This window comes from Lagenorhynchus albirostris, chromosome 16 (assembly GCF_949774975.1).
Source record: "Lagenorhynchus albirostris chromosome 16, mLagAlb1.1, whole genome shotgun sequence".
NCBI lineage: Eukaryota > Metazoa > Chordata > Mammalia > Artiodactyla > Delphinidae > Lagenorhynchus > Lagenorhynchus albirostris.
In genome coordinates, this window is record NC_083110.1 from 22,368,805 (window position 1) to 22,384,212 (window position 15,408).

General features: G+C 43.3%; 2 protein-coding genes across 3 annotated transcripts in view; one reads left to right on the plus strand and one right to left on the minus strand.

The window, feature by feature from the left end:
• AIFM2 (apoptosis inducing factor mitochondria associated 2) overlaps positions 1-15,408 on the minus strand; it is a 136,285-nt gene that overhangs the window by 61,887 nt on the left and 58,990 nt on the right. The gene's annotated exons all lie outside the window — the stretch shown is intronic.
• The window catches only part of LOC132507291 (core histone macro-H2A.2), a 53,209-nt gene continuing 42,791 nt past the window's right edge, over positions 4,991-15,408 (plus strand). Inside the window, exon 1 of the mRNA XM_060126496.1 lies at positions 4,991-5,140. The gene's annotated coding sequence lies outside the window, so the exon portion shown is untranslated. The remainder of the gene's footprint in view (positions 5,141-15,408) is intronic.

The following is a 15,408-nucleotide window of genomic DNA, read 5'->3' on the forward strand; positions in this document are numbered from 1 at the left end:
AATAGTTACTATTATACCAATGGCTGGTGGATTGGGCAGCCTGTCGTCCATAAATCCTTTTTCAACAGACATGTTATTTCTTCTGGGGAACAAACAGATTTGTTTTAGATCAGAGAGTCAACCGACAGATGGCCTTTGTAAAAACACACCATTTGTAAAAATAAATTATAGTTTTACTATGGTATTCTGCTTTTGTGCATTTGTAAAATCAGTGCCCCCATTCTCTAGAATGGGTTTAAATTGTAAAGAGCAATTTCATTTAGGTGTGAGGCCACATTGCACAGATCTCCCAACACAGATGCTAAGGTCCAAAGTCTCTAGATGCATGCTGCCACTTCCCATCACAACTGTCGTAAAGAGCTCTGCCTGGAAGTATTGGGATGATCTCCCAGAGAGCTCCGGCACTGAACAGAGCAAGATACCAACTGGCACGCTCCCCTTAGCTCCGGGTTCTGTTTCCATTAAACTTAATGACATTACGTGCCTTATTTTCCTAACTACAACTCGGCATAATTGGGGCTGACAATGTATTTCCCTTAAAAACCTGAAATATTTCATTTTCCTTTACAATATAGTTCATCAGTTAAATGCTAAACATTTGGTAGTTTCCTTTAAAATCCAAATCAGGCTTAACTCTGAGCCTACAGCAATCTCAGTGACTACACATCTTACAATGTACACACGTGTAACACACACACCAAATATATATTCGTTCATATGTAGATGTATATACATAGATATGCCTCTATACACACACACCCACTCATGTAAATCCCCTTTCCCAGAACCAAAGGGTCAGGACATAGTGTCAAAAAGAACATATTTGGGGAATTGCCTGGCATTCCAGTGGTTAGGACTCGGCACTTTCACTGCTGTGGCCCGGGCAGGGAACTGAGATCCCACAAGCCGGACAGCACGGGCAAAAACAAAAATAAAGGACATATCTTGTTGTTGTTTTTAAGAATCAGAACCAGTAAAATGTTTCTAGTTAGGGGACGAAGATGTTCATTTTAGCCAGAGATACCAAGAATGGGCTTTGTTGGCACAATGATTGCCTATGTGCCCTTTCTTTAAGTATATTTATTCACTTCCATGAATTACTAAGATCTGAAAGCCACCAGTTCAGATCAAGGGAATAAATGTTTAACATTAATCATGTGCACTATTCAAAATAGAACAACAGGAAAGACTAAGCATTTTTCTAGCTAATAAAAAATTTTAAAGTCAGATTGCCTAATATTTTCCAGGCTATAAGGTATATTTAGAAGCTGTGTTTATTTCTTAGAATAGTGGGGTACTGTTGAGCTTGGTGCTTTGTGGACATTCATAACCTCAGACTCCCAAGTTGCTATTTAGAGTTATGCCAGTTGGTGCCCTGATGGAATTAATACGCCGTCTAGAATTGCCTAACTTAACATTCAAAGAAGAGCTTAAACCAATGATTTCCACCTGTTTTTATGACACTCCCAGGGAATCTCAGGTTACTTCAAAGGAGATCAGAATTCTCAAATGAAATTAATCTGGACATATAAATCTTATACTCATATACTTATATATGTCACATATAAATATATACCTACATGACACAGTCTTCTAGAAGAGGATGAGGTCAGGAAATTAATAGGGTAATCGCAAAGCAAGATCTCAGAAGGGGAAAATGATCACGAATTATAAGTGTCATAAACCAGATTAGAACTAATCATGAAAAATAAAAACCCACTCAATTCACACAACATCATAAATTTGGATTATGAAAAAGTAAAAAGGTTTTGGGGGGCAAAATCAAAGCTATTTTTAAAATAGATGAGTTTGTGGATGAATTACTAGTAGATCCAACAGAATATCTGGTTGCATGGCTAATTCATATTTTTTCATCTCTAAATCATGCTATATGCCTGTCTCTAAGTAAAGAAGCAGTTCATCCTGCATCTCAATAAAATGTTTATGAGACATCCTTGTCGCTAATGGAGTCAACTCACAATCAATAACGTTTATTCATAATATCATGCACACATACAGGTCAAGGGTTAAGAAAATATTTTCATTGCAATGGTAATCAACCAAACCTACTGTAATCAGCTTTCCACTGACTCCTTAAGGATATGTATTGGGAATGGTCCAAGAGACTTTCCACCTTGTGACCAATCACAAAATTCCTTTGCTTAAAGCAAATGCACACCCCGACCACAGTAACAGTGAATTAAGAATATGAGGCTGCCACTTCCTAACTGTAGCTATGGGCAACTTTCTCACCCATTCGCTGCCTCAGTTTCTACACCTGTAAAAAGGAGAAAATAGTGCCCACCCCATAGAGTTGCTGCCAGGATTAAATGAGTTAGTAATGGTAAAGCACAACGCACACAGTAAGCATTCAGTACGTGTAAGCTCGTATTATCAGCATTTATTATTCAGCTTGTCAGGGGCTCCCTGAGCTGGAAGCCACCGCAGAACTCAAGATTCCTGATGAACTTATAATCATGTTGACTACTTCAAATGTATTTTAACTATACAATATTATCTCAGTGTTAAATTTCTGTTCATGTGCTAAGTGTTCAATATTAAATATAGATAATTTAACTAGATCTGCATATCAGGCTGCATATCTGTCCCTTATATCTCCTGAATATCAGATTTTTTCCTACCACATAAAGGGTTTGACCAAGTGAACTCTGTGATCTCTTCTATTCCAAGAACCAGAGGATTATGAAGCTGACATTCCCTTGATTCTCTGAATTTCAACTACATCATCTATTTGAAGGAACCAACCAGTATGAAAGGGGAAAAATTCTGACTAGTAAATTTCTTAGACCCAGCCTTTCTCAGGAAGAGCATATAACAAAATGCTAGGATGAAACGAGTTACATAAAATCCACATAAAAATGACCATGAGTACCATTTTTATTGGGAAGTTACAGGGAGAATGTGAATCTAATATATATTGATGAATTATTCAACTCTATCTCAGTCAGCCTGGCTGATTGGGTCACAGGGTAGGAGGATTTTTCAAGCACTCCCAGAAGGCTCCTGAGCCCTCTTGAATGTTGGCCTGTAGGTTATTTCTGATCTAGAATGGGCATCAGAAATCTATACAAGGGAGATAGGCGCTTCCTCTAAGAAGGGGAAATCGAAACCATTATGAGATGCCCCAGGGGATCATTTAAAACCGTATAAATATATGTCTTGGGAAAAGAGGACTTCATCCTGACTAGATTGCTGACCTGGAAAGTGCCTGCAAAGACAAAGGACAGGACTTCCCTGGCGGTCCATTGGTTAAGAAGCAACGCTTCCAATGCAGGGGACGCAGGTTTAATCCCTGGTTGGGGAACTAAGATCCCACATGCTGCGCAGTAAGGCCAAAAAAAAAAAAAAAAAAAAAGACAGGGCTTCCCTGGTGGCGCAGTGGTTGAGAGTCCCCCTGCCGATGCAGGGGACACGGGTTCGTGCCCCGGTCCAGGAAGATCCCACATGCAGCGGAGCTGCTAGGCCCGTGAGCCATGGCTCCGGAGCGTGTGCTCCGCAACAGGAGAAGCCATGACAGTAAGAGGCCCACGTACCACCAAAAAAAAAAAAAAGACAAAGAACAGTGAGGTCATACACAGAGAGGGTAAAAAGAGTAGGAAGGCGAGTGAAGGAAGTCCCAATGAATGGAGACCTTTGGTCCTAGGAGACTTTGAGAAGCCGTATGAGATTTAAACAGAGAGGTTTATTTGTACCTTTATCCATAATCTTTTGGGAAGTCAACTGATTGCTCAGAAAACACTTTGACATGCACCCAGTCTAATGCGCCATCTACTAATTCCACCAACAGCCCTGATTAACTAGTATAAATCCAGAGGGGAGTGGACTTAGTCTATTGGAAGCTTTTAGTCACCCCAAGTTTCCCCATTGCCTAAACATTTATAAGTTTATAGGTGTAAGTACACATAATATTGCCAAATGGAAGAGGCTCTGAAATGCATCTATTTGGCCAATGCTGGAGAACTGTGTTTTCCTGTGGGTTTCTCTTTTGTGAAGACATCAAAAATTTGCCTCTCCTTTTGTTAGTCCTTTGACTTACTGAGCAGGAGATCAGAGGAAGCATGGATGGCCCATACCAAGTTAGCATTTCCCGCTGAAATAAACAAATTCCTTTGACTCACCCGCCCCCCAAGCCATGAAGCCCTGGCCAACATCTAGAGTTACAAAGGACAGCACTGGCTTCCAGTAGAACAGAGCAACTACTAACCCCATTTTCACACCTGATATTGTCCACCACACCCCTGTAAAAATATTTTTTTCCAGAAACTAATAGAAATCCTTAAAAGAATAGCTTCGTGCTAGTCTTAATACCCGCTGAGATTACAAACTAACACACTGTAAAGCAACTGAATTAAAAATTAGGTCCATGCACAGTCTTACCCATGAAAACAAACATCTGCTACTCCAAAGAATATACAACGCTGGATTCTGTCTTAATTTATAAAAAGCTAAGATGAAGGCATGGATATAAATTCTCAGTTGTCGTGGCTATGGCCACCCTATGCTATGCTACCGTCCCAGTGGTGGACACAGTCGTTAATGTATTATTATTTAGGGACACGAGACCATCGAAGGTGGCATTTTTTCCCTTTCACCTTCTAAGGCTCTCCCTAGAACTGCCGGATGAACGCCCACGCCGCCTTCTTCCACCAAAGGTGGATCCTGCTAACAGGAGACTCTGGATCGTGACCATAGCGCCTCTGTCCCCAGCTCTGGGGAAAGCCTCATCGTAGCAAGTGGCCCTCAGCGCACCCAGCGGATCCGCCAGCGACGCGGAGGCCGCGCGGTTTCATCATTAATGCTCCTGAAGGACAATAGCTCATCAAGCCCCACCGAAAGCCCAGGACCCGTCGCGGAGCCTGGGCTGGCGGGGGATGAGGCTGAGCGACTCCTCCTAGAGGTGGTTATGTGGAGAAGGAGCAATCCCTTCTCCCTCCTCCTCCTCCCCCCGCTACTATCCGCGGCCCGGAGAACTGCCGCTTGCCGCCATTGACACGCACAGATAGAACCCAAAGAAAGGCAAAGAGTCCTGCCCGGCACCGGCGCCGCGCGGGCCGAACCTGCGCCCTGGGAGCGGCGCGCGGAGGGCACCGGGCGCCCGGAGCAGGCGGCACAGCACCAGGTGAGCCCGCCATGGTGGTGGCATTATTGTTCAGGGGGCTTCGGGGTCTGGAAACAAAACGCGCCTCGGGGGCAGTGCAGGGGCTGGAGAGAACCCCTGCCCCTCCTCACCGCCCAGCCCCTGCGGGCGCTCCCCAGAGAGTCGACCCTCCCCGCAAAAAAAAAAAAAAGAAAGAAAAGAAAGAAAGAAAGACAAATTAATAAATCAAGCTGCCCAACTTGCCTCCTCAAGAAATAAAGGGGGGGGCGCGTTTGCTAAAGAAGCGGTAAAATTCCTGTGGCCGGCGAGGAGCCGGGGGCATCTTGGGCGTTGAGGGAGGGAGGAGGGATGCGGGGTCTAGCCGCGAGCCCCGGGCGAGGCTGTCCCGAGGGAGCGAAGGGCTCCTGGAGATGCGGCGTTGGGGGCGCAGAGGGGGAGAAGGGAGGCGCCCGGCCGCCGAGGGGGACTGGTCCGGGGCGGTGGTCTGCGCAGGGGCCGAGAGAGCCCGGGCAAGGCCGCTCTGGGGGCCTCAGAGGGTGCCCAGGTCGGGTGCCGGCTGCTCCGGGCTGACAATGGAAGGGGCGCGGAGGCGCCGGTAGGAGGGAAGGGACCGGGGTCCGGGGGTGGGCCGCGCCGGAGAAGGTCAGGCCGGGGACGCGGGCGGCGGAGGCGTGGGTCGGGGGCTGCTGCGCGGTGAGCGGGGCGCCGCGGGTGGCTGTGAGTCCCCGGCCGGCGCGGAGGAGGGTTCGGGGCCGGGCACTCCCCTCTGGTTCCCTTTCCGGGGCGCCCGGTGCCGACGCGCGCAGAGCTTTCCCGGGGAAATGGCGGCCCCTCCGCCGCTCGTTTGGGCAGTCCCGGGTTCCCGCTTTGCGCGGGAAAGAATAGTAATAATAATCGAAGGGGGAGGAATAAAAGTAAAGAAGCTGCGACGCAGGAAAAGGCTGCGCCGGCCGCCAGATTCGGGGCGAATCGCGTGCGGGGCGCAGCGGGCGGGGACCAGGCATGCTTCCCCGGGCGCCTAGCCCGCTCTCCGGGAGCACCCTAGTTCCAGCCTCGCCCGCCTCCTTAATCGCGCCCACGGGGGTCTTTCCCCGCCATTCCTCCTGGGGGCGCCCTCTGCTCCTGCCCCCTTTGTTCCACACAACAGTGGCACTGAGACCCCAAAGGGCCAAACGCGCTGCCTCCTCCAGTAGTTTCCAGACGCTGATTGTTCCTGGCCAAAAATGGGCCACAGCGGGCTTGATTTAGGCCCGGTCACTGCTGGGTTTATTGGCAACGGAGGGAGAAGGGATGAAAGGGGCGAAAAGAGATGAGCCGAGAAACCAAACCGCGGGTTCGTGTCTGGTTAAAGGAGTGCAGCGGGGACCACAGCCCCGAGGCCCTGATGGTAAAGTAAGGGCAGTTTGGGTTTTCCAACAGTGCCAATGAACTGAGGTGTATCAGTCCAACCTCAGGGGGCCATTCCCCAATTGGGCCATCAAGGCAAACGGTTTCCTCACTTCTCATTTGTTTGTGTCGAAATGCGATTGTACCCTCACTGGGCTGCGCAGTTGCTATTGAAATGGTTCAGTAGGTGAGAGAAAAAGAAACATTATTAAGAGCGAACATGTGTCTTCCTTTATGTTTCTTATTTAGGAGCAGTTCTTTTGTGAAACACAAACCAAGCTACACGTAATTCTCAATTCTTATTTAGCTGAAAGTTCTCTCTTACCCCTTTGGAAAACTCTTATTTTCAAATAAATGTTCAGAGTGCCAAGATTTGGAACTACGCTCGTGCATTTTTAGAATTACCCAAGATTATCATATAAATAAATATAGGCCTGGATCTCTTGAATCACGTAATTCACACCTTTAAAACCCCTATTTCCTGTATCCAAATTTCCTTATGCCCAGTTCTTCACTCCAGTTTCTCCTACCCTGTCACAGTTCCTCCTCACCTGGATCCATTTATTGCCATGCTTTAGACATTATTAATGGTTTCCTCTATTTCAAAACTCTATAAAAGAATTTACCTTCTTAGATCCAAAATGTTCCAAAGATTGTGACCCTTCTCCTTCACCATTCCATCTTCTGTCTAGTTCCCAGGGATTCTGAGGCGCCTTTGGTCTGCTGTTTCCCAGTGGGTGGGACACGCTGCTAGCTATTGTCTGAGATAACCAGGTCTGTTTTCACTACCCCCTGCCAGCAAGGCAGGAGAGAATCCTGTCTTAGGCAACTCTAAATGAAAGATATCTGTAACTTGTTCAGCGTGAGGAATGTGCAAAAGAATCAACCAACTTTCTTAGAATGTTTTTCATTCTCAAAGTTAGATGCTGTCTTGGTAAATGCTTCTGAAAAGTGTGTACTGCCCAGAGATGAACGAAAAACGTATGGTTAGAGATCATTCAACAGGTGTTTATGGAGCACCAATTTTTAAACCCCTCTGGATGGGGGAAGAAATGCAAATATGAGGAGATCATGGGCCCTGCTCTCAGAGAGCTTACACCCCCAAACCTAGGAAATAAAATATATAGGAAGGTAAAAGAAGGGGAAAAGTGATTAAGATTGGCAAGCTAGTGGGAAAACGGGTTCTTTTATATACTGCTGACAGGTGTGTAAATTAATATAGCCAACTTGGAGGGCAGTTTGGCACTGTTAAAATTAATAATGTGCACATTCTGTGTGACCCAGCAATTCCATTTCTTGATATGTACCCTAGAGAAGCAGGCAGGCGTGTACACAGATTATGTGATTCCCTTCCATGGCAGAGTTTTGGTAATTCTGACATTGTAAACAACCCTAATGGCCATCAATAGAGAATGGCTAAATAAACTCTGGTACATCTTCTGGAAAATTAGGAAGCAGTTAAAAAGAATGAAGTAAGTCTATATATTACTAAGACAGAAAGGTCACCGAGATGCATTATTAATGAAAAAAGCAAATTACCGAACAATATATATTGAATGGTACCATTTTTGTAAAAACAAAACTATGAATTTCTATAAGTAAAAATGGATAGGAGAGGTGTAGAACAAGACACCCGCTAAAAGAAACAAGAATTAGATGCATCGTGGAGGACTTTAATTATATTAATCATACCCATCCATAACCGTTGTTATAATATTTGAAATTTTACAACTTGGATTAATTTATATGTTGCTTGGATAACTAAACACAATTACTTTACAAGTGATTGATAATGTGTAATAAAAGCCATAATTAAAATGCTATGACAGTTTTTAAAGGAAGAAGAGAATTCTAAGCTGGATGGGAAGGCTTGGGCGAGGCTTCACAGGGAATGTAGCAGGATTTGGAGGGAAAGGGGAAGAGGAGACAAGGCAGGCAGAAGGAAGCCTGATGCAGACACCGGGCTCTAGCTAGCACCTCCTCTTTGCTCAGCACGGTGATGTGCGTTCCCTCGAGTCCTGGCCTGCCCTGCCCAGGTTCAGGCTGGGGAGTGAACTAAATGAACGGGTCACAGTTGCTTTCATCATTATGATTCTATGAATATCTTAAGTTAGGTTTAGAAGGAAAAAATGAGGACATGAGTTCTAACAATGGTATCGGATGGTGGCATTTTAAAAAAGAATGTAGTGGAAACATGAGGACGGGGGATTGGTTTTCCCCTAGATGCACAATGGTATGCATATTGGGAATTAGGTTGGGGGAAAAAGTGTTTGAGAAGATAATTCATTCCCCCCCGCCCCAAATACTACAGAAGGAACTCCAAAGTACTTTCAAAACAAATATTTAAGGTTGGTTTCACTTATTCATATACTCATTTAAGGAATATTTTTTGAATGTCAAATGTGTACATAATACTATGCTAGGTGCCAGTGGGGATGAAACATACAACAAAGTATAAGAGAAAACAGCCCCAGACCCGGGTTCCAGAAGTGGGGGTGAGGGGACTGGGTCTGGTCTCACCCAGTCCCCATGTAGCCATGGACAAGTCGTTCAATGATCACAACCCCTCACTTTTATTGTGGCTAAAATTGGGCAGGAGTGGTCTAAATGGCTGATCACTCAGGTCCTTTTCAGTCTTAGATTTTGTGAAATCCTGTGGGTCTAACATTGCGATAATTGTGGGTTCCCAGGCAGACGGAAGGTGGGGAATATGGGATTAGAACAAGACGGGCCCAAAGTGCCCAGCCTTGGGAAAAACAAAAGTATTTGCTGTAGAGTATGTGGCTCTTAGCGTTTTCCCGGGACTATTTCTTTTCCACCCCTTTACATTGCCTCCTAAGACCAATGAGAGAAGCAGAAAGACAACACTGAGTTTTAAGCCACATGTTATACACAAATCCAGCACTATAGTATTATAATAGTCACTTTTGAATTAACATGTTAGCCTGCATTCTGTGAAAATAGTCTCTAAAACTTTCTTTTGTGGAAATAAGTCATAGTAGCTAATGTTTACTAAATGCCTTACTGCTTGCCAGGTACTGTTCCAAGCCCTTCAAAGGTATCAACGCTTATCATTCTTACGACAGCCCTGTAGGTAGGCATGGTTGTTATACCCATCTTACAGAAGCGAAGAGAGAGGTTAAAATGTGCCCAAGGTCACCACACAACTGGTGGGTGGTAGATTTAGGACTCCCGCCCAGGCAGCCTCACTCCACGGCCCCACATCCTCATGTGCATGTGGCGGCACAGGAGGTGCTGGCGTTCCAGTGGTCCTCAGATTATGTTCATTTTAACATTAGTGTATGCAGATTTTCTTTTTAAACTCCTGTCTGCATCACTATTTTACCAATGTCAATAAAAGATAAAGAGCATCAGATTGAGCCACATCACACTGTACTTTAAACTGTCTTGTCACAAAGTATTAAATAAGATAAATTGGGTGGTTTCTCTGAAGCCTTTATTGTTCATTTATCCATCTCACCATCCATCATACTTTGCCCAATTTATTTTGACTGGCATTGCCAATTTGGACTTGGAATGGAGTAAGTCATTCAAGTCAAAATTCCCATGCTTTGACAGAACATGTGTGGAAACAGGCGTACGACCACCAGCCTCGTACAGGGACGTTTATTTCAGCTGATTCTGTGATGCCACAAGAATAAGCTACAGTGACCGTATTGTTTAGGTCAGAATTGCAATACATGGTCTGACCAAAGGTTTGGAGATCGTTTCTGGATATGAGAGGTAGTCCTGATGATATAGTTTCGATGCCTAAATGTGGGTTATTTCCATGACTACAGGACAAAAATATAATAAAATGAAGTCAAACTTTTCCAGGAAATCCCAGGCCCTGTGTTCACTGGCCTGGCAGCAGTAATGGTTCATACACAGAACTGCGTAACTTGTATTTTTGCTGCCTTCACTGCTCAATAAAACCATTACAGTAAATAGTGGTGGTAGACTATGAAAAGGTAAATTCCAATAGCTCATACCATACACAACATAAACTTTCAGATCAGACAATAATTCACTGGGTTCCCCACCAGAGTGCTAAACTTCCAAATTGACCAGTTTTCCAGAATTTCAATGAGGTGGTCATCATTGCCCCCTTGCTTCTAAACTGGATTTTCACCTCTGCTGTTCTCTAGTAAACAATGTCGATCATTGTCTTGGGGTGGAGAAGAGGTAGGCCATAAACAAAGTAAAGCAGTTTTTCAGGCCCACTTTTTCTTTTCTGTTGTTATCATGGGTGATGAAATAGTGACTTTGAAGGCAGGATCACCGGCATGTGATTTAATTCTACCTGATTGTTCCATCTCTATGAACGAAGTAACAGATGGAGGGTCGGGGCTCAGAAGGAGTGACATTTTGAGCATCTTCCTAGAGTAGCAGCAACTTTCAGGTCAGAAGGGACCTCAGAGGTCAGCTGGTGCTATGGTTCTCCAGTGGAGCGCCACAGGGCCCAGAGGCCCAAAGCAGGAAAGGGTGGGGACCAAGCCATCAAGCTTCCCAGGCCTTCCCCACTCCAACAAGCATAACTCCCCCTCCTTCTGTGTGTTATACATATTAGAGCTTCTGAAAGGCTTTGTTTGAGCAAAAGGAAGGTTCTGAAAAGTCAGCTGATTTGCCTAAGGGCCGCAGCTGGTCGATGCAGAACTGTGTCCCCCCCTCCTCCGTCCACTGTACCTTCCATTCTCCCACCATGATGCACCCTACAGAGGCTGGCCGTCGCCCTTACCTGGTGCAGGTGATACAACATGCACCTTCACAGCTCTGACCAGGGAGCAACACTGCCTGTCACCGGCACAGAACACTGCAACTGAAGCAACGGCCCCCCCAGCCACTGGTCCCTGCAGTGCAGCCACTGCCTTAGCACTGACAGTAAGGAAAACAGGGTGGGGAGGGACAGGCAGGGGGAGGGATGGAGGAAGAGCAGTTCCGGGGCAGCTGCCTCTGCTCAGCACACAGTCTGCTCTAGTTGTGGGTTTGAGAGCCCACAACTGGCCCAGCAGTCATGGATGTCTCTGGGAGCCCCTGGTAGGTCAGGCAGCACCAGGGGCTGCAGCCCACCCACCGACTGGTACTGGTCCACTCACCCACTGCCAAAGGGAGCTGCCACATCCCCTCGCTCTCCCTGAGCCTCTCATCTTGGTTCAAAGCTAGTCCCCTGCTCAGGGCAGCAAGATAGATCACTGTAAAACAATACACCTCACTATTAAGTTGAAACTATTAGATTTTAAGGAAACAGGATAGCTTGTCCACTGTTCCGATTTGTTAATTCTCAAAAGAGCAAAAAGACGAAAGCCGGCTGGACCCAGTGAACAGTTTTGTTTTTATTATGCTTTCTGTGAATAGATAGATTCAGGAAGGCAAACCGGTTCATTTTCTTCTGGGGTGCGTTGCTAACTCAGAATCAAAGAGAGCTCAAAGTATTTTTATTCATTTATATTCATTTCTCATCCAACCAGTACCATAGGTGGCCAAATATATTTATATTAGAAAATAACATAAGGCTAATAACAAAGGAGCAAAAACAAAAACAAAGCAAAACAAAACTTAGCTCTGGTTCAACAAAGACAAAACGTCTTAAAAAGTCAGCATGTACTGCAGTAGCAGCAGATATCCTAAATCTACTCCACGTCTGCTGCATCCCGCGCTCTGCTCCCCACGCCTTCTAGAGTGCCCCAGATGGCCACATATCCTCTGACTCTGAATTATAAAGAATGTGCCGGCAGTTGAGTTTCCCGCCAGATTATTCCAGGACAGGACTTGAAATGCTTTTTTAAAAGGGAATGATTTGTAATCCAATAGTATAATTTAAATAAATTGAGTTAACGCTTGGTTCTAATGTTCATGGTTGGTTAACTTGATTAATTTGATCCGAGTGTCATTTCAATGAAATTGCATTTGATACAGCTCTTACGTTATAAATTGTTAATGTGCTTTAACATATACGACAATAAGATTATTGACTCTTCTCATTCACTTAAAGGTGGCCATGGAAGAAAATGATTTGGAAAATATTACTTGTGCAATAATGATTTGCCCTTGGAGTTCATAAACAGAAGTGTAATAGAGCAAGTGATTTAGCTGGGACTACTGAAAATGGTTTTCACAGCTACAGAATAATACTAATAAACTTCTATTATTTTAATACAGTATTAAGGGTAACACTCCAAAATATGTTAGAATTTTATCAGGTATGAGGCTAAGAGACTTTTTTCATACCCTTTAAAAATATATTTCTAAAAAAAAAATATATATATATATATATTTCTACATATAGTTAATATAATTATATTGAATTCCCTTATGTCCTACCTAGTTTTATTTCATCTCATTTTATTCTCCCAAAGGATAGTTTTGAACTGACAATGTAAAGATGCTTACTGCAGAACTACTTTGTTTTTTCATAAATATTTACAATATAAAATATTCTGAAGCATAATACTACAGATTAGGGAAGTATCATGGGAACTAAAAATGAATAAATTGAATAAATTTCAGCAATTTTAAAACGAATCCATTAGGGGGTGACACTATGAATTTCATGTTTTTGAACCTTACAGAAAACGTTTAAAGTTTTTTTAATTCATTTCCATCATTAAAAAGCTATAAGACCTCTTAGTTTTAGATTTAAAATAATGTATATATGAAAGCATTTTGATTTATATACTTCTAAAGGGAATGATCTCAAAAGAGTATATGTATACATATAGCTGATTCTCTTTGTTGTACAGCAGGAACACAACTATGTAAAGCAGTTATACTCCAATTAAAAAATACATAAAATAAGCTGTTTTGAAATTCTAGATCCTTTGTCACGGTGGTTCATCAGTCCAACCAAACTTCACCTGTGATACACTGGCCTATAATTAAATCTCAAGTGTTGACCGCTCTCTCTTTTTAAAAGACACTTTGCAAAAGCTTGGCAGCAGAAAAACTGGTCATTTAAATCAGGATTGCTGGCGGCTGCTAATGGACCATCTTGCCAGTTGGCTACTCTGCCTTGTTCCTCTTCAGTTTGCATATAATAAAAACTTCAAGAAGTTGTTTGAGGCATAAAAAATAGTTTACTCTTTATCAGCTGTTTATGCTTAAGAACTTATTTAAATTAAAGGAAGATAGTGGTCTAAAGAAACCAGATTATTTTGTCTTTTCATGAAGGCAATCAGTGTATCAAGTTTGCTGTTTCTCACCAAGAGCACTTCATTGAATAAGGGCAAATGCTTAGGATGTTGCCTTTCTTTCTTCTTCTCCCATCTGGGATTACAGTGTAGTTTTAAATATTGTTTATAGGAATCCCATATGCTATAATTATGCAAATACAGACACACTGAGGGTCTGATTTTATTAGTGAGTCTTATACGGTCTCTTGATATGAAATTTTATATTTCTCAATTATCTCAGGACCAGTTAGTTTCCAGTGACTCACCTGGTGATGAAAGTAATCTAAATTTTTCAGTATGACACTCTTACTCAATTACAAAACACCTGAACTTTTCCTTTTACTAGTGTACTTTACTAGGCTAATTCCCAAATGATGTTTTTTAAGATGTTAAATTAAAGTCACACTTTTGGTTTCCAGTTCTAAATGACGGACTCTGAGCACATGAGCTTTCCTTCTCTAGAGCCCACAGAAATAATGGTAAAAACTTAAAAAGAAAATAAACACTTCACAACAAAGGGGCAGGGGCTGGTGACGGTCATCAGCAAATGGGAGATTTTAGCAAATTTTTTTCTATGACTGAAAGTACATAGGAACATGTGGATGGCATCACAGGAAGAGCCACAGCTAAGAATAAAAGCAGGAGGGAGCTGCCCTGAAGGTGGGCAGGATGAAAAATGGGGAGTCATTGAAGGTCTGTCTCCACAACAGCCAGGTGAATTGGCCTCTCTCCCTCCCCTACTCCTAGTAGAGCTTCTGCAAATCTAGCATTTAACCTCCAAACTAATTATCTGAGGTTTCTTCTCTAAAGAAATTGAACAACTACAGGGCAGGTCTAGAATTTGGAGGATGGGTATGGCTCTACCAAGTAAAATTCCCTCATTCTGGCATTTGAGGGCTCTCAGTTCCTAACCAGGGACCCTAAGGTGATGCCTGCTAATTGGCATGCCCTGCACATGTACCCAGAGGTCCGAAACAGGAACCATGCCTACCAAACAGTATCTGAGGAAAGATTTTCTATCCCATCTGCCTGTAATAAGCAACCTTGTCTTTCATTCTTAAATATGAACGCATGACCAAAGATCACCAGACATGTAAGAAAAGCCAACATGAAAAAGATGAAAATAAATAAATAGGACAACTGACTGGATAAAATAATTTAGAGAAAGTAGATGATGTAAACACATCCCAACTAGTTTCAGAGAGATTGGAAGACATGGTGCATTCATAAAAGAACAGGATGGTATGAAAAAAAAAAAAATCAGAGAACAAGAACGTTCGGAAATTAACAATATGATTACCAAAATAAAAATTAAAAAGACTGAGAAACGGAAGGAAAAGATTAAGGGACTTGTAACTTCCCTGGCGGTCCAGTGGTTGAGACTTCGCCTTCCAGTGCAGGGGGTGCGGGTTCGATCCCTGGTCAGGGAGCTAAGATCCCACATGCCTTGCGCCAAAAAAATCAAAACATTAAAAAAACAAACAAACCCAGAAGCAATATTGTAACAGATGCAATAAAGACTTTAAAAATGGTCCATATCAAAAAAATCCTTAAAAAAAAGGGTTAAGAGACTGGGAGGAGCAATCTAGGAGGTCCAAGACCTGGTTTACAGGCATCCCACTAAGAGACAAGTAAAGGGAGAAGTGGGAGAAATAAAGAGATGGGAAGAAATAATCAAATATATGACAGAAAAAAAATTCCAGGAGTTATGAATAGTCTTCAAATTGAACAGGC